Consider the following 22,172-nt stretch of genomic DNA (forward strand, 5'->3'; position numbering starts at 1 on the left):
CGGCCTCCCAAAGTGCTGGGATTACAGGCTTGAGCCACCGCGCCCGGCTGATTCTTAAGCTTAGTGGAAATAAAGAATATGAAATCAAATAAACAGTTTTGGAAATTTAACCTATGGTTCAATCTAGCTGTCTTTAAGCCAGGTAAAGATAATTTGGTGAAACACTACAAATGATATCTCGCCTCTAACCATTGATAAACAACCATCACTCATTTTAAATATCATATTTTACTTTTTATTTTGATGAAGACAAATTGATTTATCTTTTTAAAAATAGTTTGTGCCTTTTGTGTTGTTTAATTTTAAAAGTTTTTACCCACATTTAGTTATGTAATTCACCCAGAATCTACCTTTTTATATGGTGAGGATTCTAAGTTTTTTTGTTGTGGTGGTGGTGTTGTTTTAGTATGGAAAACTAGTTATTTCAATGTCATTTGTTGAACAATTCAGTATTTTCCCCCACTAGTTTGTAATTCCACTTTCATCATATGTAGGAGGACCATATATTAATCATCCAACCTGAAACTTTTTTTTTTTTCCTTTTCTTTTCTTTTTTTTTTTTGTGACTGAGTCTCGCTCTCTTGTCCAGGCTGGAGTGCAGTGGCATGATCTCAGCTCACTGCAACTTCCGCCTCCTGGGTTTAAGTGAGTCTCCTGCCTCAGCCTCCCGAGTATCTTAGATTACAGGCACCCGGCACCATGCCTGGCTAATTTTTGTATTTTTAGTAGAGATGGGGTTTCACCATGTTGGCCAGGTTGGTCTTGAACTCCTGACCTCAAGTGACCCACCCACCTCAGCCTCCCAAAGTGCTAGGATTACAGGCGTGAGCCACCACACCCAACCCCAACCTGAAACTTATAAGAGTGAAAGGGAATGTTATTCACATTTGTGCTGGGACAATAAGCATAAACTGGGACTGTCCCAAGTAAAGCAGGACATACATTCACCCTTTTCCAATACCGAGTTCCCACCTATGCATGGGGCACATTTTCTGTTCCATTTGTTTGTCTGTCTGTTGCTATGCTTCACCAGTTTAAATCCCTTTATAGGTCGCATCATCTGGTAGAACAAGTCCCTAACTTCTTGTTTTCATATCTGAAATTGTCATGGCAAGTCTTAAACCCCTGCTGTTCTTTATTTTATATTGTTTTTTCAAGTTCTACTAAAATCCTTTTTAACTATTGCTTTAATTACATCAAACAAAATAATAAAATTGGAGAGGACTGGCATCTTTATAATATTGAGTTCCTCTTCTGTGAATATGGTATCATCTCCATTAATTCAGGTTTCCTTTATATCCTTCAGTAATATTTTATCATTTTGTCTGTAAAGAGCTTACACATATATTACTTTATTTTTAGTTACCTTATAGTTTTTGTTTTTGTTGTTAGTAGGAGTTTTACTGTAATTCATTATTTAGTTGATTACTGCAGGTTTGTGAGGAATGATAGTCATTGTTATAGATCAATTTTGCACTCAGTAATCTTGCTGAACGATGTTGTCCTAATAATTTGTTTATGCTTTAAGTGTTGGCAATCATAATATCTGAAAAAAGAGCAATTGTTCTCTTCAGTCCTTATTCTTTTAATGTATCTTCTTATTGTAGAGGTTAGGATGTCTAATATGATGTTGAATAGTAAGAGTGATGGTGGGCGTCCTTGTTTTTGAATTTAACAGGATAGCTTCTCATGTATTATGTTTGCTATTGGTTCATGGTGAATTCTGCTTATCAGGTGAAGGAAATTTATTGCTATTCTTAATTTGCTATGAGCTTTTTTAAAAAAATAAAATATGAATATATATTGAATGTTATCAAATCCTCATCTATTGAGATCATATAATTATTCTCCTGTAATATATTAATGTGATGGATTACATTAACCAATTTCCTAGTGAAGAAACATCCTTGTATTCCTAGAATAAACCCTCCCTAATAATAAATTATTTCTAAAAAACATTGTTAGGTTTAATTTACTAATATTTATTAAGAAGTTTTATATTTAATTTTGTAAGTGGAGTTTATCTGTACGTTCTTGTACAATCTTTGTCTGACTTTGGAGATGATGTTATACTAGCCTTATAAAATAGATTGGGTAGTTCTTTTCCTACCATCTGGGAGAGACAGGAATGATCTGTTTCTTGAAAGTGTGAACAAAAGCTCTCTGAAAAAGGACTTTGGAGGAAACAGATTTTATTCCAGGAACATTTTGCAAACCAGGGAGGCATACCCTCTGATGTAAAATGAAGATGCCTTCCAGAGACCAAAAGGAAGGCTGGGTTTTACACAAAAGTTTCTGCCCAGGTTCTCTGTAAGGTCCGTTTATGCAAATGAAAGGTTGAAACTTGCTAGTTCTGATTGAGGCAGCTGAGTTTTGATTGGTCAATACACCACGACGCCCAGCTAATTTTTTGTATTTTTTGTAGATACAGGGTCCTGTTGTCGCCCAGCTGACTACTGATTGATTGATACAGAGGAATTCTGGTCGGTCAATAGAGCTGAGCTTTGATTGGTTGATACGCCTCAGCCCTGAGTGGCTGAGGCACATGAGCACTGAAAGTCCCGAAGATAAAAAGATGTGGGCTTTTGGGAGAAAAGCCACAAAGATAAAAGGATGTGGGCTTTGGGAGAAAAGCCACAAAGATAAAAAGATGTGGGCTTTGGGAGAAAAGCAAAGGGTTTTGCATGACCCCCTAGTCGGCAAATGGTGGCTTGGCTCCGTGTTACATTTAGTTCCAGTTAGCCACTCAGGATCCATCTTGAAGTTTGGCTGTTTCAGGTTCACATTTGATGTTTTTGTTTTTGTTTTGTTTCTTGTTGAGACAGGTCTCACTGTCACCCATACTGAAGTGCAGTGGTGTGATCATGGCTCCCTGTAGCCTCCACCTCTCAGGGCTCAAGCTATCCTCCTGCCTCAGCCTCCAGAGTAGCTGGGACCATAGTGTGTGCCAGCATGCCTGGCTTAAGTTTTTATATTTTTAGTAAATACAGGGTCCTGTTATGTTGCCCAGACTGGTCTTGAACTCCTGGACTCAAGCCATCCACCTCCATCAGTCTCCCCAAGTTTAGGGATTACAGGTGTGAGCCACTGCATCCAGCCCAGGTTCACATTTGTTCACAAAAGTTTTGTAGAAATCATCTGTAAAGCCGTCTTTGTTTTGTCCATTTTTAAATGAAATTTTTGACCATTTATTAAATTTATTTAAAAGATATAAATTTCATCTGAGTACATAAGATGAAATTATGTAACAATTTTATAGTTACACGTATTTAATTGTTGTTATAAACTTGTTTATGGTAGCTCGTAATTTGCATTTCTCCATTATCTGTATTTGTATCCCTTTTCCTTTCTTCTTTTTTTTTTTTTGAGATGGAGTCTTGCTCTGTCACCAGGCTGGAGTGCAGTGGCACAATCTCGGCTCACTGCAACCTCCGCCTCCTGGGTTCAAGCGATTCTCCTCCCTCAGCCTCTGGAGTAGCTGGGATTACAGGCACGTACCACCATGCCCAGCTACTTTTTTTATTTTTAGTATAGATGAGGTTTCACCATGTTAGCCAGGATGGTCTGGATCTCTTGACCTTGTAATCCACCTGCCTCAGCCTCCTAAAGTGCTGGGATTACAGGCATGAGCCACCACGCTTGGCCTCTTCTTGTTTTTTATTTGTATGTTCTGTCTTTTTCTTGATCAGTTTAGCCAGAGCTTTGTCTAATTTATGATTTGTTTCAATAACTAACTCTTGGATTTGTTCTTCTCTGTTGTTTTCTTGATTTATATCTTTTTTTCTCCTTGTATCTTTTAAATTTCCTTCGTAGTATTTTTAGGCTTTATTGTTATTTTTCTATAATCTTATGTTGAATGATCAGCTCATGAATATTCTTTCATCTTCAAACATATCTATTTGAATGCTGCATTAAAGAAATCTTTCATATACAGTGTTTTGTTATGTTTACATTGTCGTTTTTGGTAGTGTGTTTTTGAACATATGTGGCATTTTTATATTATTAGAGTTTCCTGATGTTTCTGCATTGTGGTCATACAATAGTGATTCCTTAGATGTTTTATTTTTTTTTTGAGATAGGTTATTACTCTGCTGCCCAGGCAGGAGTGCAGTGGTGCACTCACGGCTTACTGCAGCCTGGAACTCCTAGGCTCGAGTGATCCTCCCTCCTCAGCCTCCCAAGTAGCTGGGACTACAGGTACGTGCCACCAAGCCCAGCTAGTTTTTGTGTTTTTGTTGTAGGTCTTGCCATGTTGCCCAGGCTGGTCTCAAACTCCTGGGGTCGAGTGATCCTCCTGCCGTGGCCTCCCAAAGTGCTGGGATTGACTACAGGGTTGCACTACTGTGCCTGGCAGAATTTTTTAAAGACCTATTTTCTATTTTAGTATTTGCTCAGTTTTTGTAAATATTCTGTGAGTGCTTTAATAGTATATTTGCTGTATTTGTTGATTGTGGTTCTCTCTCTCGCTCTCTCTTATCTTTCTTGTCCTCTAGAGAGGGCAAGAGAGATTTTAACATATTTATACATATATATTCTTGGTAATTTTATTATTTATTTTTTAAAATATCCTTTAGCTTTACTCATATTTTCACCTATTTGATCTGTTTCTGACAGAGTCATATAGAAATCTCTGATTGGGGATTTATAATGTTTTTGAGTAATTTTGTCAATTTTTGCTTTAGATAGTTCAAGACTTGGCATGATTGTTATACCTTGAAGGATTTTTTTTCTTTAATTATAATGCAAAATCTCTGTTTCCATTAATGATTTTTTTGCTATAAATTTTTATTTCTGATATAAAAATTGTGATATCTTTTCTTGGTCACTCATTTTCAGTTACTTTATTTTTAACCTTTATTTTTATGTTTTGAGAAAATATCTTGTGAATGGCTAGCTGTGGATGTATTTGAGTTTAATTCGTCAATTTTTTTGTGATTACTAATAGATTTAAACTTATTCCTATCATTTTGCCTTTTTCATTTTCTTTTCTTTTTTCCTTCTTCTACCTTCTCTACCTTCTTCTTCATCCTTCTTACTATTTTGTTTTGGATTACTCCCATCCCTACGGGTTTGTAAGTTATGTATTTTTATTTTACTTTATTTTTTAGTGGTTACCCAGTACTTTTTAATGTGTATACTTAATTTTTCTTTCTTTCTTTCTTTTTTTTTTTTTTTGAGAGTGAGTTTCGCTCTTGTTGCCCAGGCTAGAGTGCAATGACCCCATCTCAGCTCACTGCAAACTCCGTCTCCCGGGTTCAAGCGATTCTCCTACTTCAGCCTCCCTAGTAGCTGGCATTACAGGCATGAACCACCACACCCCGCTAATTTTGTATTTTTAGTAGAGATGGGGTTTCTCCATGTTGGTCAAACTGGTTTAGAACTCCTGACCTCAGGTGATCCACCCACCTCAGCCTCCCAAAGTGCTGGGATTACAGGCATGAGCCACTGCGCCTGGCCCAATTTTTCTAATAATATATTTTCTCACTTGTAAACTAAGATAGGGAATTTGGAGTATTTTAACTTCCCTTAGAACTCTCATATTTCTTGTATTATTACCTGGTATATTACACCCTTTCTCCACCACATGTTCTTAAACCCGAGAAACTGTAGTTATTTATCATTTTTATATATAACATTTATGTTTACATTTATCTACATAATAATCTCTTTCTTTGTTTTCTGTTTATTCATCCATTTATTCAACAAATACTTTTGATTGGTGAGTAAGCACCGGGAACATAGAACAACACAGATTAAATTTATGCCTTCGTGGGGCTTCTATCCTAGGGAGGGAGAGGATCATTAACAAAAATCAATATTACTCTAATGCATACCTAATAAGGACTGTTAGGAAAACTGAGCAAGGGAATAACAAGTGATAGGCGCGGTGGCTCACGCCTGTAATCCCAGCGCCGGAGCTGGTGGGGGCTGTGACAGCGGCTCCGACGCGTACAGGTGGCTCCCCAGGGTGCGGCGGTGAGGGCGGGCTGGGGACGCGTGGGGCTGTTGCAGAGCTGAGTGGCTGTGCCTGGGGCCCGGCTCACGGAGAAGGCACCTGTGCCTCGGTGGGTGGCGACGGGAGCGCTCAGGGTTGCGCGCGGCTGGAGATGCCTGCGGGCTTCGCGAGGAAGGGCCTAGTGACCAAGGGCACCTTCCGCTGGGGACAGGGGAGGCTGCGGCGGCGCGGGGCGTCCTCGGCTTCCCCTTGGCTCTCCCTGGCTGCTCCTTCAGGGAGTCTCCGCTCTAATACACGCGCCTAGGTGGTGTGCATCTGGAACGGCTTTATTTCGCCCGCGCGTTTGGCTGTCGGTTTACCTGGGTTCAGGATTCTAGGTCAGAGGTTATTTTTCTAAAGTCCTCAAAAAGCTTTTCCTAACAATACAGTGTGAGTACACAACTTCATTATTCAAATTCTCAGCTCATCAAAGCATCATGACATTATTTTATTTTGAAATGACATGGTTCGAGGGCCCTGACAGCCAAAAGAATATGTCTACCATGCCGTAAACTTCTTTTTTTTTTTTTTACTAACACACAAGTAGTAAAGGAAGAAATTACTGTATGTATGTATGTATGTATGTATGTATGTATGTATGTATTTTTGAGACGGAGTTTTCCTCTGTCTCCCAGGCTGGAGTGCAGTGGCGCGATCTCAGCTCACTGCAACCTCTGCCTCCCGGTGCAAACGATTCTCTTGCCTCAGCCTCCCAAGTAGTTGGGATTACAGGCACCAGCCACCACTCCCGGCTAATTTTTTGTATTTTTAGTAGAGACAGGGTTTCACCATGTTGGCCAGGCTGGTCTTGAACTCCTGACCTCAGGTGATCCACCCACCTCGGCTTCCCCAAATGCTGGGATTACAGGCGTGAGCCACCACGCCCAGCCAAAATTACATAATTTAAAAACGAGAAAACTGTACATTTTCAACAAATCCTTCTCGAGGAGGGAAATGTTACAAGTAAAGGAAGTAAAAAGAAAATAATAAAAATGCAATTAAAAATGAAAAATAAAAACAAAACAAATTCTTAGTAATTGTGACCGTCCTGGATTTAATCTGAGAATATTAATTTTTTAAAGCCATGTATAACAGCTCATGTTAGATTTGAGGTCGTGGAATTTAAGTTATGGTTAGAGTTTTTTCCTAAAACTTTTTTCCTACTAAAATACGGTAATGTTGTATCTATTTTATTTTGTTTATGTGAAGATTTTACTGAACTATACAACTTTTAAAAATAAGAATATTTTCCTAATTAAAAGAAAGCGATTTTTAAAAAGGTATAAACCCACAGGACAAAAAGCAGATGGGCGAGCGATAACTGATTTCATACAGATGGAAGAAAAGGCAGCGACTGCAAGAGCCTGCGGAGGAATCATCCCACCAGGAGGAAACAGCCGCCGGGGGAAATGAGGGCAGAAGGCGTGGGTGTGAGGGATGCAGCCAGCAGATCCTCCCGGCTCAGTAGGAGTGAACGAGGATTGCTGTGCAGTGTAGGGCACCCGGGCATTGCAACATGGTGAAATAATGCCAGCTGGGAATTGTGTGGGCCGTGGGGGTATAGCTCAGGGGTAGAGCATTTGACTGCAGATCAAGAGGTCCCTGGTTCAAATCCGGGTACCCCCTACTGGTTTTCTTTCTGCTTCAGGATACCCTATGAACTCGACCATTCTGAGTCCACCCAAGTAACCATCAGCCCACATATTAGGTGAGTTTTTAGGTGTTTAAATTAGCCATATTTGGTGACTAATTTCATCCAAGTGGCTTGTGGACTGGGAGGGGAAGACGAAGGAAAAGGAGCGAAGGAGGCTCAAAGGTAATCTGGCTCAGGAAATGGCTCTAGGAGGCTTTCATCATGACCCAGGGTGGCCATTTGTGCTTTGGGAGCTTTTCCAAGGGAGAAACAGGCAGGAAGTCGGGGGAGCAGATTGAATGAAGCCTGAGGGCACCAGACCCGCCTGGGCGCTGCTCCTGCGCAGAGTACCTGAACCTCAGCGCGAGGCTCCCATGTGTAGGTCTGAGGAGAGCACTGGATATTTCGTTTTAAAAGCAACGCGTACCTCCGCTCTTTCTTCTGCCTCCTCCCACCCAGCACACACTAGATGATTCTGACAGGAACATTTGGGGGAAAACTATGCTGGATGGTTCTAAAGGACGTTTCACCCAAACTGGCCTGATTATCAAAGCTGATGTCCTCTGCAGGGGATTGAGAGCCACAGGTGCAGACAGCTGCCAGGTGGGCAGAGGAGGGAGAGGATAGGAAGGAGACTGGTAGGAAAGGTGTCTGTCTGCCATGGAGACCTCCTAGGTTTCATGGAAGACCACGAAAACGTCGGTGACTTACTGTGTGAGAGCTCTGGATATCACTACTGGGTGAAAAGGCGGTTGTTAGAGAAAAACAATGGCTCATAGGTCAATCATTTGAACACAGATCACGTGGTCTTTGATTCGTAATCCAGGTAGCCCCAACCTGCTGTCATTTTTTTAAATTAAGATTTTATTTTTCAGAGCAGTTTAAGGTTTACAGAAAAAGGTACAGAAAGTACAGAAAGCATAAAGTACAGACAGTTCCCTCCCACCCATTTCCCCTTCATTAACATCTTGGATTAGTGTGGTACATTTGTTAAAATTAAGGAACGAATATTGATACATTATCATTACCTGACATCTGTAGTTCACATCAGGGTTCACTCTTTGCCCTGCACAGTTTTATGGGTTTTGACACATGCATAATGTCTTGTATCCACTATTACAGTATCATACAGAAGTGCTTCCCTGTCCTGAAACCCCCCCCACCCCAATGCCCTGCCTGTTCATCCCTCCCTCCCCACAAACCCCCTGGCAACCACTGACCTTTTCACTATCTCTGTCTTTTGCCTTTTCCAGAGTGTTTACAGTTGGAATCGTACACTATGTGGCCTTTTGGGATTGGCTTCTTTCACTTAACAATAAGCATTTAAGGTCTTTCTATGTCTTTTTGTGGCTTGGTAGTTCATTTCTTATTATTGCTGAATATTATTCCACTGTGTGGACTTGCTGTCATTCTTACTCAGCCTTCGAGTTAGCATTCCAGCTAGACTGCATCTTCCTGCAAAGAAAGAGACAAGAAGCAGATGAGGCCTTTACCAGAAAACCTCCCCAGGCTCTGGCAGCCTCAAGCAATTTTCACGATTTTTTATTCTGGCATAGACTCAGTCCCACTTACATTGCTTGTGGAAGGTATTTGTAGTTGTCTTTTTTACACCCCCAACATATGAAATTCTTTTCTATATTTGGGGGAAATCCAAATCTATATGTAACTCTGAGTAGAAACCAGGACCTAACTACACTACAAAAGCCAAAAGTACCAGATTTTTTTCTTCCCATAGGCCCTAGAAGTGCCCTAAGCCTGCCCAGTCACATGTACATGTGAGACTTGGAATGTGGAATGAGGCACATGGAAGCAGGAAGAGTTTGGAATGCACTCCAGGGAATGCGGAGCTGTCATTGGCAGCGGGGCTGGTGGCTGCAGCCAGCTTTCAGTGGGGGTATTATCAGCTCCCTCACCAGGATGTTGTGTGGGGGTAAATTATTCAGACCACTTGGCTGCCTTTTAGTCCTAGCCATTTTCTGAGTGTAGATCTCTAGGTTTCCTTTAGTGCTGTGAGTTTTTTTCCGACATCCTGCCAGTAACTGCCTTATTTGATTCAAGTAGCCGTTGCCAGTTTCTATTTTTGAGACAGAATGCTGAGAGTATGAAAACTAGTACTAGGAGTGGGGTGAAAGAAGTAAGAGGAATATGGTACTGGATACGTGCTTTTATTGGGACCGAAAGCAGTGAGCATCTGGCTATTCAGGAATTAGAACCTGGCAGTCATTGATACACAGTAACAAAATAGGTGATCTGAATATCACATGAGTCATTTGGAATGAAGTGCCCATGTGGGCACTTTGGTTTTGGTGTACTAAGTTACTATAGAACAGCATGAAGCACTGTGGAGTAGGGCAGGTAAATCTCTTGGTATTTGCAATGGTCTGCATGTGTCTCCCAAAATTCATGTATTGGAAACTTAATTCCCAATGCAACAGTGCGGGAGGTGGGGCCTAATGGGAGGTGTTCAGGTCATGAGGCCTCTGCCCTCATAAATGGATGAATGTTGCTATTTTTAAAAAGCTTGCATTGTCTAGGTGTAGTGGCTCATGCCTGTAATGCCAGCACTTGAAGCCACTTACTATATGGGTTCTAAACTGACTGATGTGAACCAGCCATAAGTTAACCTAACAATGCCATAGGCTGGACACCCTAACTCATACCCAATAGTTCAACAATGTATAGCCAATCACTTATCAATGTTATTTCTATAAACCAATGAGAATTCCTGTCAAACAATTTTTCTATCAGTCCACTCCTTATTCCCTTCACCTTTAAATACCTGCTTGTTCGGTAGCTCACGCCTGTGATCCCGGCACTTCGGGAGGCCGAGGCGGGCGGATCACCTGAGGTCGTGAGTTCGAGACCAGCCTGACCAACGTGGAGAAACCCCGTCTCAACTAAAATACAAAATTATCCAGGCGTGATGGCGTATGCCTGTCATCCCAGCTACTCAAAAGGCTGAGGCAGCAGAATCGCTTGAACCTGGAGGCGGAGGTTGTGGTGAGCTGAGATCATGCCATTGTACTCTAGCCTGGGCAAAAGAACGAAACTCCGTCTCAAAAAAAAAAAAAAAAAAAAAAAAAAAAACCTGCTTATTACAAAAAATGGAGCATATCCCAAGGCAACTTGGAAGCATTTCCTGGACAGCTGTGCTCACTTTGGCTCAAGTATTAACTTAATATTATATTTTGTGACTCAGCTTATTTCTCTAGGTCAACAAGTCCTTAGAAATGAAAAAAGAAAAAAGGGGAAACCTGCATGGTTACCTGGGGTCCCCCTTGTCCTGGTCCTGCCACTAGAATCCTACTTGTAGTTAATCCCAGGTATGGTGAATAGAGGTTGGACAAGAGCCAACGAGGTGGAAAATCTTTGCCTCTGACCAAATTGCCTAAACCGAGTTCATTCCCAGACTCAATTTTCCTGGAATAAAGAGGATCTTGGGTAAAATTGAGGGAGTCCTTGTGTCTTACTTCAGACTGCTGTAACAAAAATCCCATAGATTGAGTGGCTTAAACGATAGGACTTTATTCCTTACAGTTGTGATGGCTGGGAAGTTTAAGATCAAGTTGTCAGAGGCATTCAAACCAGAGTGACTCCATCTTGAATACGGGCTAGGTAAAAAGAGACTGAGACCTGCTGAGCTACAATCCCAGGAGGCTGGGCATTCTTAGTCACAAGATGAGATAGGAGGTTGACACAAGATATAGGTCATAAGGACCCTGCTGATAGAACAGGATGTAGTCAAGAAGCTGGCCAAAACCCACCAAAACCAAAATGATGATGAAAGTGACCTTTGGTGGTCCTCACTGTTCACTATATGTTAATCATGCATTAGCATGCTAAAAGACACTCCCACCAGCACCATGACAGTTTACAAATGCCATGGCAATGTTGGAAGATACCCTATATGGTCCCCCTTGGTAAGGCCCCTCTTGGTTAAAAATGAATTCAGGCTGGGCATGGTGGCTCATATCTGTAATGCCAGCACTTTGGGAAGGTGAGGTAGGCAGATTTCTTGAGACCAGGAGTTTGAGACTAGCCTGGGAAAGATGGTGAAACCCCATCTCTACCAAAAAAAAAAAAAAAAAAAAAGTTAGCCAGGTGTGGTGGTGCATGCCTGTGGTCCCAGCTACTTGTGAGGCTGAGGTGGGAGAATTATCTGAGCCTGAGAAGTTGAGGATGCAGTGAGATGTAGTTGCACCACTTGCACTCCATCCTGGGTGGCAGAGTGAGACCCTGTCTCAAAAATAAAGGATGGATTTTGTTCTACAGGATGTTAATTGCTATTCTCTTTGGATTAATTCACCTTGCACTCTTTGCTAACAGCTGTGGGTGACAGGACTGAGCATATACAGGGTCACGAGGCACGGGGAGCTTTTTTCCCCTGAAAGGGGGAAACTTGAGAGCTGATGGAACTGCTGGAAAAGATTCCTTCCTGACTGATAAGCAGCTTCCTGAACTTTTGATTCAGTATAGCTGCGATGAATGGGTCTTTCTCTAGCCTTCCTGAGCTCCTCACCTCCCCTGCCTCCCTGCAAGCAGCACTTTCTTCCTTTCCCTTTCCTCCCTCTCTCTGTCTCGCCTTTCCCTTTTCTATCTTTTCTTTCACTCAGAGCGACTGTCTGCTGTTCCATCTTGCCCAGAGACCACATGTTGAAACTCCTAGTTAGAGATCATTCCACTCCACTTTGAGTGGATCAAAGACAACATGGACCAACGGGGGCAAGTTTGAGCCTTGCTAGGTTGATTTTGGGGACTGAGCAGGGTGGCTAGTGTCTGTGTTTTTTCACACATATTTTGCTGCAACTGGAAAGGAAAATGGTCATTTGGTTTCCCTATCCAGCCAGTTGGGTGGTATCTTGCAAAATTGAGAGGCTTTTTGCCTATGGTTCCTTTGTAATGTGGCTTAACCCCCATAGCCATGGTGCAACAAGCAAGTCCATCAAAGCCACTTAGAGAAAGGGAACCCGGAAATCTAGCATGCTGGCAATAGGGCAAGAATTTCTTACCAATTAGACTTCTGGACTCTCTCTTTCTATGTAAACCAGTTGAATGAATGATAAAAGTCACTGTCTCCTCTGCAAGGTTTTGATTAATGGGAAAAAGGGTTTGTGAAGCTATTCTTAGGCTGTAGCAAGTCTGGTGTACTTTGTGCTATGAATTTGTCTTTGTTGTTCTATCATAAAAAAGGGATCCAAAGGATAAAATGTGGGTGTAGGACCGAAGCCCACTGTTCAAGCCAACCTAGCAAACTGGTCAGTTACAGACTTTGCTGCAGGTCCCTGAAACAAAAACTGGATGAGATTTTCCTCTGGTTTTGTTTTATGTCCTTGGGAGCTTGACCTTGTGACTATGTGGAAGTACTTTCTTTTGACTTCTGCCAACTGGAGGATGGGATTTTGGGGGTTTATATCATAGTTAGCCCTAAAAATTATCTTCAACAGTAAAAAACCTTTGCAAGCTCAAGATTGGCTGCTCTGGGCTCCTTCTGGGAAGAACACTAGAAACAACCTAATGCTGTAGCTCAGTAGCTAAGGCTTTGTCTTTTTACAGTGGTGTCCCGGGTTCAACTCCCAGCTTAGGGAATGAGTCATTTCCGCTTTGATACATGTGTGATTTTTTTTTCTTTTTTTCTTTTCTTTTCTTTTCTTTTTTTTTAAGAGTGAGTTTTGCTTTTGTTGCCCAGGCTGGAGTGCAATGGAGCGATCTTGACTCACTGCAACCTCCGCCTCCTGGGTTCAAGTGATTCTCCTGCCTCAGCCTCCCAAGAAGTAGCTGAGATTACAGCCATGTGCCACCACACCCAGCTAATTTTGTATTTTTAGTAGAGATGGGGTCAGGCTGATCTTGAACTCCCGACCTCAGGTGATCCGCCCGCCTCCGCCTACCAAAGTGTTAGGATTACAGGCATGAGCCACCGTGCCCGGCCTATGTGTGTGATTTTTGCCATTTATTGATTATTTTCCCATGTGTGAACAACTTCTAACTTCCTATCTTGAATTTTCTTTTCTCTGAGCTACCTTTGGAGATTCTAGATCTTGTAAAAACTGCTTACCACTTCTTACAAAATATCTTGTATACCATAGTTAAGTCATAACTTATGGTATAACTTATATACCTTAGTTAGGTTTATTGGTTTCACCTCAGAGGTTACCTTTAGTAAAACTGAAAAGCCAGAAATATTGACTCTTTGTCCTGGATGGAGTCTGGGAATAAGAGATTTGGTTAAAAGTCAGCTTAATTAAAAACAGATATGCCAGCTACACATATATTTAAGAGGCATTTATGTTTTCTTCTTTTCTTGGATCTTGTTTTTCTGAAAAAAAGGTTTTTTTTTTTCTGAGTACACTGAATTATTTTTCTCCATTTTGTCGTCTTGCCACTCTTGATGCTCATATGAAGGGAACTAAGATAATTTCTAACAGCCTAGGACTCCTTGGGAAAAACAGAGGAGGTGCCACAGTCCCTGTTTTTGGAAAAGCCTCTAGTTTCCTCTTGGAACCCCAGAAATTGAAAGTAGATAGATGCCTCTCAAAATCTAAAGCTCTGTTCTGTTTTGCATTGTGCTACCCAGCATTTTTTTTACTTTTGGGGGTATCAGAAATTACTTTGCACTATGAGAGAGCTTTTAGTTTTGGTGTATAATAGCTAGGTAGAAAATATACTTTTAGAGATGGATAATGGCAGTTATGGGGGGATACTTGGCTCTTTGCATGTTTGGATCTGAGAAGCATGCTTTTGGCTGCCTGGAAAGTATGAAAACCTTTCCCCCGACCCCCACCCCCAGAGAGGTGAAAGTTCCATAGGAAATAGGCTGCTTGGCTTTGGGTGGCCCACCAGCTTCAGGGGAATGGCTTGGAAGTAAAATGCATAGTAAAAGCATTGCACTTTCTGGTCCTGTAGCACTTCCCTCTTTTTGGGGACCCAGAATTCAGCATGAAAATAGGAAAGAAAAGCTTTGAAACAATACCAGATCTGCTTATGTCTGTCTGTCTATGTATTTATGTGTTGTGTGTGATGTTTTACTCTTAAAAAATATGAAAGAGCTCTGATTAATTGGCTTAAAAATAACAAGCACTTAAATCAAATATCTTGTTAGAAAAATAGAAAATTTGATGCCTTTTAGTTCACGTGCCTTTAGTAATCTTTAGGAAATAAAGAGTTTTAAAAATTATTGGTAAAATTAAAATGTCTTCAAAATGTAGATATTTGGTCTAGAATAGGCAGGTCATATACTGTGTTTACTAAGCTACATAACGACTTCTTTGACTTTTGATAATTGTTCAACTTCCTGCTTTGGACCCAGTAAATTCTAGCTAAGGCCTGGGGACATGTGGAGTTGGCCATGCCCACTATGGGATGGAAAGAGTCAGATTTTTTCTGCACTTCTGTCTGGCGTCCTGGGCTCCACACCTTTTACATAATGAAAATTGCTTACTTAACAGGTTTCTCACCAAAAATAAAAGTTGCTAAGAGTAAACATTGTAACATATATAATTAAGACTACTGGAGAAATAGTTTTACATGCAAGGTGTATAAGGAAAGTAAAATGTGTTTTTGGTGAAAGATTATAATGAGGCATAGGAACGTGGGTTGTTGTTGTTGTTGGAACGTGGGTTGTTGTTGTAGGAATGTGGGTTGTTGTTGTCATTGTAGTTTTGCCTAGAGAGGGTTAAAATGTTTTAAGTTAGACAGGATAAACTTCATGTTAAAACCTTCAGTGTATGACAATGTAGTTTTTTACATAAGGACTGTAAGAATCTGTTTTCTTTTATAACAGGACACAGTTGGAGACACTGGTTATTTTACAAGGCTTTGACTGGAGTGGCATGCTTTCAGATACAAACATACTGCTTTAGGGATTCAAAGTTGGCTTACAGAGCGAGTAAAAGCCCTTTGGGAAAACTGGTCTCATACTTTGCATATGAAATCCCTGTACAAGTTTCCTGACCTGTAGTGAGTAAAGAATGTCACTTTCTGACAGGCTCAGCAGCCCCCAAGTTATTTTAGTACCTCAAGAGAAGGAGAATTTACCCAACTCATGTGGGTACTTGCAGACACAAACCCATGGTTGTGCTCATGGCTTTAAAAAGTCTGATAGGAGATTTCCCTTTTTTTTTCTTTTTTAATGGAACAAAGTTCCACCAAAGTCAATTTAAAAGGAGCGTATATGGCAAATAATTATTCTTGCTGTTCTTTATACAAATAATCAGCCCAAGTATAATAAGACTAAAACTTATTTTGCAAACGAATCAGTCTTGCCATGATTTTTTAAAAATAAAAATGGGGACTAGATAGAGAAAAACTATGTTTCAAAAACTATGATACACTTCTTATTAGATTCTAGTCTCATCTATTGTTTTTGAGTTTTTTTTGCAATTAAGACTGACCCTGCTTATTCCTATGAATCAATCACTGATTTCTGGCTGCTGCTCAGAGGAAACAAGAGGGATGGGTAATGTAAAAATCTGGATCAGTATTCTTATTCTGGACATATATTAGAATTGTCTAGCAACTTTATATCAGCTTGATTCCAACAATTTTCCAGTTCATGAAAAGCCTTCTTATTGATTTATATTACTGCTTTACTCTTTGTGTAAGAATGCAGGATAACCTTAGTTGATGTTTTCTTAAATTGAACACTTATTAAGCTTCCAAATATCATATTTTGTTGGGATTCAGAGTTATGAATACCTTTCTCCATACTGATGCTTTCTGACTGAATTCCTCCCTACTCGGAATACAAGAGACCTAATAGGAAGAAGTACTACCACCCCTATTCAGCGAAGAAGCTACAGAATATGGATCTTCAGCCCTCTGCAACCCTTAAAATTAAAGGTTCCCTTATAAAAGGGAGAGGGGGAAATATGTCAGAGGAGTTCAAACCCGAGTGACTCTTGAATAGGGGCTGGGTAAAATGAGGCTGAGAACTGCTGGGCTGCATTCCTGGGAATTCTTATCACAGGATGAGAGAGGAGGTCAGCACAAGATACAGGTCGCAGAGACCCTGCTGACGAAACAGAATGCAGTGAAGAAGCCAGCCAAAACCTGCCAAAACTAAAATAGCAATGAAAGTGACCTCTGGTGGTCCTCACTGCTCATTATATGCTAATTATAATGCATTAGCATGTTAAAAAACACTCCCACTAGCACCATCACAGTTTACAAATGCTATGGCAATGTCTGGAAGTTACCCTATATTGTTTAAAAAGGGGAGACACTCTTAGTTCTGGGAATTGCCCACCCCTCTTTTGGAAAACTCATGAATAATTCACCCCTTGCTTAGCATATAATCAGTAAAAACCATAAAAATAACCAACCAGCAGCCTTTGGGTTGCTCTGCCTGTGAAGTAGCCATTCTTTTGTTTTGTTTCTTCTCTGAGAAACTCACTTTCACTTTACTCTGTGGACTCACCCTGAATTCTTTCTTGTGTGAGAGCCAAAAACCATTTCTTGGGGTCTGGATTGGGATCTTTTTCTAGTAACAAAGGTGCTGGCCAATTCAGTTCTTGATGTGGGCCCTCTCTTGTCTTACAGAGGGACACTTTCTTGCTGTATCCTCACCTGGCAGAAAGAGTGAGCTCTAGTCTATTTCTCTTCTTATAAGGACTGTGACAAAATTAAAAATACATACTTGGTCCACTTTTCCCCTTCCTGGCATAAAGCTCCTAAAACCCCTGGGATCTCTGAAGTAATATGTGTCTTTTTGTATGCTAATAAGATGACTGGTTGGTTGGGGCTCTTGATAGCCTCAGACTGGGTGTTGATTGCCAGAGGACCAATTATGTCATTTAAGAGTGGGAACTGTCAGCCCCACACCCTGACCTCCAGAAAGGGGAGAGGGGTTGAAGGTTGAGTTGGTCACCAATGGACAATGATTTACTCAATCATTCCTATGTAATGAAGCCTACATCAAAACCCCAAAGGACAGAGTTCATAGAGCTTCTGGATTGCTGAACACCTGTAAGTGCCTGGAGGATGGCACATCTGGAGAGGGCATGGAAGCTTATGCCTATATCCAGTCCTTTGCATCTCTTCTGTTTGGCTGTTGCTGAGTTGTATCCTTTATAATAAATGGGAAAACATAAGTAAACTATTTATTTGATTTCTGTCAGCCATCCTAGCAAATTATTGAACCTGAGGAGGGGATCATAGGAATCCTGATTTATAGCTGGCAGTCAGAAGCACAGGTCACAACCTGGGACTTTCCATTAGCATATGAAGTGGGGTCAGTCTCATGAGACTGAGCCCTTACCCTGTGAAATCTGACACTATCTCCAGGTAGAATAGTGTCAAGACTTCATTATTGAATTATAGGATACCCAGTTGGTATCTGCTGGAGAATTGCTTGGTGTGTAGAGGAAAAACCTCCACATATTTCGTGTCCGAAGTGAAGTATTGAGTGTTTAGAGTAGAGTAGGAGAAGCCTGTTTGGTTTTACTACTATTATTTGAGGACATTAATCTCATCATGGGGTCTCCACCTTCATAACCCATCTAATCCCAATTACCTCCCAAAGGTCCCACCTAATACATCCCACTTGGGGTTAGGGTTTCAACATATACATTTTGTGGGAACACAAACATTCAGTCTATAGCACCTTTTCATGACATTATAAATCTTCCCTTTAGCATCCCCCAAAGCACCTGCAGCCATTTACCTGGAAAACTATTCATTATAGAAAGGGTAATAGACACAGATTTTAGGGTTATTTTGGATACTGCATCTGAATTCACAATAATTTCTAGCCACCTATGGAAAGCCACAGCAGTTCTCTGTTCTTGTCAGAACAGAGACTTATAGAACAAGTGAGAATTGTATTTTATATGCCTCATTGGTCTGGTGGACCCCTAAACTCATCTAATGGCTATTTCACGTATTTTGAATGCTAGTTTGGAATACATAGAATGTGGCACAACCTTCATATTAGAACTCTGGCCCATGGAGTAAGAATTATTTGGTAGGCTGGAGGCTGTCTCCTTATCAAATGAGTAAAAATCAATGCAGAGAAACACAAAACCTACCAAGACAAAAATCACAAAGAAATAGAAAATCTATATAGAACTATAACAAGTAAGGAGATTGAATCTCTAATTGAAAATCTCCTGACAAAGAAAAAGTCCCAAATCTTCTGGTTTAATGTGTTAATTCTGCCAAGTATTTAAGGAAAAACTAATACCAGTCCTCAAATATTTCCAAAAAGTTGAAGAAATTGGAACTTTGCCTAACTCATTCTATGAGGCAGCGTTGCCCTTGTTAGGAAAGCCAGACAAAGACACCATGAGAAAAGAAATCTACATACAATATTCCTTATGAACATTAATGCAGATATCCTCAACAAAATACTAGCAAATTAAATTCAGCAGCATATTAAAAGGATTATACACCATGACAGAATTGACAAAGGGGGATTTATTTTTGGAATGCAAGGATGGTTCAACATATGAAAATCAATCATAATAATCACATTAACAGAATGAAGGAAAAAAACTGTGTGATCATCTTGGTTAATGCAGAAAAAGCATTTGACAAAATTCAGCATCCTTTCATGATTTAAAAAACACTCAACAAACTAGGAATAGAAGGAAACTACTTCAGCACAATAAAAGCCATATGTGAAAAACCCACAGCAATCATCATATTACATCAAACATTGAAAGACTGAAAATTTTCCTCTAAGATCAGCAATAAGAAAAGAATGCTCACTTTCACTGCTTCTATTCAACATAGTCCTGGAAGTTCTAGCCAGAGCAATTAGTCATGGAAAAGGAATAAAAGACATCCAAGTTGGAAAGGAAGAAATAAAACTATCTCTGCTTAAAGATGGTATGATCTATATGTAGAAGACCCTAAAGATTCCACAAAAAACTGTTAGAACTAATAAATGAATTCAGCAAAATAGCAGGATACAAAGCCAACATACAATAATCACTTGCATTTCTATACACTAACAATGAGCAATCTGGAAGGAAATTATGAAAACAATTCCATTTATAATAGTTTCAAAAAGAATAAAATAGAAATTAACCAAGGTGGCAAAAGACATGGCCTTGGAAGTTTTAGGATTTTAAAAAAATGACTACAAAAACTTTGCTGAAAGTAGTTAAAGATGATGTCAGTAAATGGAAACACTCATCCCATGTTTATAGATTGGAAGGCTTAATATTGTTAAGATGTTAATACTACCCCCAAAAATCTACAGATATAATGCAATTATCTGTAGATTAAAATCACCAAAAATCCCATCAAAATCCCAAAAGCTTTTGTTTTTCACAAATGGAAAAATGTATCCTAAAGTTCCTATGAAATCTCAAGGGACCCCAAATAACTATAATGATCTTGAAAAAGAACAAAGTTAGAGGACTCATACTTCATGACAAAACTTGCTGCAAAGCTACAATAATCAAAATTGTTGTAATGGCAAAAAGATAGACATACAGACCAATGGAATAGAATAGATATCCTAGAAATATCCTAGAAGTTGTTAACTTCATTATTATATCATATACAAAAATTAGCTCAAAATGGATCAAATACCTAAAGGTAAAACTAAAAGAATGCAACTCTTAGAAGCACATAGTGCTCGCTTCGGCAGCACATATACTAAAATTGGAACGATACAGAGAAGATTAGCATGGCCCCTGCGCAAGGATGACACTCAAATTCGTGAAGCGTTCCATATTTTTTGGCCGGGCACGGTGGCTCAAGCCTGTAATCCCAGCACTTTGGGAGGCCGAGGTGGATCACGAGGTCAGGAGATCAAGACCATCCTGGCTAACACGGTGAAACCCCGTCTCTACTAAAAATGCAAAAAACTAGCCGGGCGTGGTGGCGGGCGCCTGTAGGCCCAGCTACTCGGAGGCTGAGGCGGGAGAACGGCGTGAACCCGGGAGGTGGAGCTTGCAGTGAGCCGAGATCGGGCCACTGCACTCCAGCCTGGGCCACACAGCGAGACTCCGTCTCAAAAAAAAAAAAAAAAAAAAAAAAAAAACAAAAAGAAGCACATATAGGGTAAAAACTTTACAACATTAGATTTGGCAGTGATTTCTTGGATGTGATAACAAAGGCACAGACAACAAAAGAAATAATAGACAAATTGAGCTGCATGAAAAATTTGAAATTGTATGCATCAAAAGACACTATCCAGGCCAGGTGTGGTGGCTGATGACTGTAATCCCAGCACTTTGGGAGGCTGAGACAGGCAGATCATGAAGTCAGGAGTTCAAGACCAGCCTGGCCAACATGGCAAAACCCTGTCTCTATTAAAAATACAAAAATTAGCCGAGCTTGGTGGCAGGTAATCCCAGCTACTTGGGAGGCTGAGGCAGGAGAATCACTTGAACCCGGGAGGCAGAGGTTGCAGTGAGCCAAGATCATGCCGTTGCACTCCAGCCTGGGCAACAAGAGCAAGACTCCATCTCAGAAAAAAAAAAAAAAAAAAAAAAACCTGTCCATAGAGTAAAAAGTCAACTCACAGAATGGGATAAAATATTTGCAAATTATAAGTCTGGTAAGGGATTAATATCTAGAGTATATATATAACTCCTAAAACTCAACAATGAAACAACATTAAAAAATAGACACAGGACTTGAATAGATATTTCTACAAAACAGATATACAAATGGCCAATAATCACATGAAGACATTGAACATCAATAATCATTAGAGAAATGCATGCAATACCACCCATTAATACTACCTCACACCCATTAAGATGGCTACTATTACAAAAACAGAAAATAACAAGTGTTGGAGAGGATATGGAGAAATTGGAGCCTTTGTGTACCATCTTTGGGAATGTAAAATGGTAAAGCCACTGTGGAAAACAGTATGATGGTTCCTATAATAATTAAAAATTGAATTACTATATGATCAAGCAATTCATTTCTGAGTAATACCCAGAAGAATTGAAAGCAGGGTGTTGAAGAGATATTTGTACACTCATGTTTATAGCGGTGTTATTTCCAATAGCTAAAATGTGGAAGCAACCCAACTGTCCATTGATGGATGAATGGATAAGCAAAATGTAATAAATGCATACAATGGAATACTACTCAGCCTTTAAAAAGATGGAAATTCTGACATATGCTACAACTTGGATGAACCTCAAGGACATTATGCTAAGTAAAATACAGCAGTCACAAAAATACAAATACTTTATTATTCCACATACATGAACTACTTAGAGTAGTCAAAGTCATAAAAACAAAGTAGAATGGTGGTTGCCAGGGGTTCAGAGGAGGAAGAAATGGGAAGTTATTATTTAATGGGTATCGAATTTCAGTTTTACAAGGTGAAAAGAGTTTTGGAGATGGATAGTTGTGGTGTTTCCACAGCATTATGAATGTATTTAATATCTCCAAACTTACAGTTAAAACAGTAAATGTGTTTTACCACAATAAAAAAAAATTGAAAAAGAAAATCAATGCCACATTCCTGAAGAAGTCTCAGAAATGGTAGCTACCATTAAAGAGTTGAAAGTTGCAAGGATGGATATTTCAAACACCTGTCAATTTGTGTCTACCACTTAGTGGTGAAAATAG

General features: G+C 40.1%; 1 long non-coding RNA gene and 2 other non-coding genes across 3 annotated transcripts in view; all 3 read left to right on the forward strand.

Annotated features, from left to right (window-relative positions):
- The window catches only part of LOC126951655 (uncharacterized), a 50,805-nt gene that overhangs the window by 14,798 nt on the left and 13,835 nt on the right, over positions 1-22,172 (forward strand). The gene's annotated exons all lie outside the window — the stretch shown is intronic.
- TRNAC-GCA (transfer RNA cysteine (anticodon GCA)) lies at positions 7,550-7,621 on the forward strand. Its single transcript has one exon. It is a non-coding gene; the product is annotated as a tRNA-Cys (tRNA).
- Positions 20,208-20,314, forward strand: LOC126951920 (U6 spliceosomal RNA). The gene has a single exon (XR_007724739.1). It is a non-coding gene; the product is annotated as a U6 spliceosomal RNA (small nuclear RNA).

The sequence above is a fragment of the Macaca thibetana genome, chromosome 3 (assembly GCF_024542745.1).
Source record: "Macaca thibetana thibetana isolate TM-01 chromosome 3, ASM2454274v1, whole genome shotgun sequence".
NCBI lineage: Eukaryota > Metazoa > Chordata > Mammalia > Primates > Cercopithecidae > Macaca > Macaca thibetana.